Source organism: Mandrillus leucophaeus, unplaced genomic scaffold, assembly GCF_000951045.1.
Source record: "Mandrillus leucophaeus isolate KB7577 unplaced genomic scaffold, Mleu.le_1.0 Scaffold2017, whole genome shotgun sequence".
NCBI classification, from domain to species: Eukaryota; Metazoa; Chordata; class Mammalia; order Primates; family Cercopithecidae; genus Mandrillus; species Mandrillus leucophaeus.
In genome coordinates this window covers 93402-96132 of record NW_012102052.1, presented here as the reverse complement: position 1 = coordinate 96132, position 2731 = coordinate 93402, and positions in this window count along the sequence as shown.

Sequence of the window (2731 nt, the reverse complement as noted above, 5' to 3'; positions counted from 1 at the left end):
TTAGAACTGAATATTTAATGCTTTACATTATGATGTTATCTGTAACTTTTGAATGTTCCAATCTTTCAAAAGGAACAGACCAGAAGTTTAGTTTTAAATTTTAAACCATAAAACTCTCTTTGTACTATTCGTACTAGAGAAGGCAAAAGTGCTATAAATGGAGAAGCCAAAACTTCATGTTTGCATCCAACAGTTTATTTCTTACTCAACAAAGGTTAGTGAACTCTTCATGTGGTGATCATCTCAGAACTCCTCCTTCCATCTTCCAAGCTACCTGGGAACTGGTGATTTTAAAAACTCCTCACTAGTTTTGAAATCACCTATTTTACCATTCTCAATCTTACTGTGTTTTGTTGTTTTTACAACAGAGATAATATCTATTTCTCAGTGTTTTGGTCATCAATATATAAAATTATCTAGAAAAAAAGTTTGAAAGCTATAAAGGCTCACATTCCAATTTATAATGTGTCATATACAGCAGGATTTAAATATTATACTCAGAGGAGAAAGAAAAAAACCGAATTATTTCTAAGTAGGTGTTCTTTCTGTTGGATAGTTAGCTTGTATATGTTCTTGTAAACTTTGTATTATAATGTGTTTTATTTTTAGTCACTATTTTTCAACTTTTTTTTCCTGTAACTAGTGGTATAACAAATATCACTGTGCTTGTATCCTTCAATATTTATGTCTTCAGTTTTGGAGAAGATGCTTAGAGATGGGACTACTGTGTCAAATTGACTACTTGATCAAATTCTAACCAACAATGACTGGGACTTCAATCTCTACTGCACTGGTTGTAATTAGATTTCAGAGCCTAGAAATTCTGGTATGTTAGTTTTTAGTTGTTAAATTATTTTTTTTCAGATTAGTGCTCTGCTAAAAGAGATAGGAAATTATGAATAATAAATATGCATTCCTTTCATCACTGACCCTGGGAAAGTGACTTTCAGGCACTAATATTATTTGTCCTCAGCCTATATCCTCCATCTAATTTCCTCCTACTCTTCTGCTCAAATTAATTCGGCTCTAAAGGTCTCTAGTTGTACTGTCACAAAGCCATTGAACTTGGCCGCTTTCGATTAAAATGTTACCTCCTGAGAGACGATTTCCAGGATGACTGTGTTTTCTAGAGTTGCCATAACAAAGTATTACAGACTGGGTGTCTGAAACAACATAAATTTATTTTCTCACAATTCTGGAGGCTAAAATGTGAGATCAAGATGTTGGCAATGTTGATTTCTTCCGAGGCCTCTCTCCTTCACTTGTAAATAACCATCTTCTGTGTCTTCATGTCATCTTCTCTGTCTGTGTCCAAGTTTACTCTTCTTATAAAGACACTAGTCATATTTGATTAGACCCCTCCCTAATGACCTCGTTTTAACTAATTACCTCTCTAAAGTCTCTATCTCCAAATGCAATCATATGCTGAGGTACTAGGGGTTAGAGCTTCAGCCTGTGAATTTGGAGGGAACATAATTCTGCCCATAGTAGTATATATCTCCCCAGAGTCACAATATTATTATTGTTGTTATTGTTATGAAATAAAATGATACCTTGAATATCCATTTTCACAATGAATTATTCATTCAGTGGCTTATAACTGTAAGTGGACTGTATCCAATTATTTTTGTAGTTATTTGGACCTGTCATATTTTCTTGGATTCTGAATAATAACCATAGTGTTAAATATATTCACCACTTTATAAGAAAACATATTCAGTCAATTCAGCATGCATTTACATATTGTATGACTAAGATTTGTGATTCTATATCATTGCTTTAAAAAATTCAATTTTATGCAATAATACTGCTCTGACTGGCTAGAAAGATAGGGATTAATAATGCAGGTTCATAAACAGGCTTCTTAAACACTAGTTGGAGATATTCTGGAGTGGGTGGAAACTTTAAATTGGGAATTATATCAGATGTTCTGGAGTTTCCTTCTACAGCTCAGAAATGGCTATTTAATTCATCCTCCTATTCCTATATTTCTAAAGTCATATGTGCATGAAATGACTGTTTTCCATGTGCAAAGATGAACTAAATTAAGTCTGGATATCCATCTACCCACCTACTCATCAATAAAACCATCCACAAAAATTAAGTTTTTAAACATTTTACAGCTATTAATTAAAAATACATACACGTATACACAACATAATTATTTTAGTAAGATTATCTGATATTTAAAATGTAGTTGAACTGATCATATATGTCATGGCTTATCCTTAGATATGAAACACATTTAATGCATTTTAATGATTTTAATATACTGCATGGTTTGTTATACTAACTGTAAATATTAAATGGTATTTTGCTAACTTTATACTTGTGAGAAAAATATCTAGTATGTATGTGAGTGAAATTTTAATTGAACAGATGTTTGTTACAGGTGAAGACTAAATAATGAAGAAAATTCTAAGTTATTTAAGTGGTTTGTGCTATAATATTTGATTAAGTTCTTCCTAGGGAGCAGAGAATATTTAGAAATATCTACCTTTAGAAGTTTGTAGAAACAGCTTTATACATGAAAAAAATACGAGTTTCTTTACAACTCGTTCATTCAGTTGGTTACCAGCAAAATTCTGTAGTCAATTAATATAGCTTAAATGAAGTGTTCATCTCTCAGCAATCATTACACTACAAATTAAATTTTAGTACACTTCAACTTGTGTAAGTGCCATCAAAGACTGAAGTCCTATTGGCTAAAGCATCATTGTCATCTCAATTG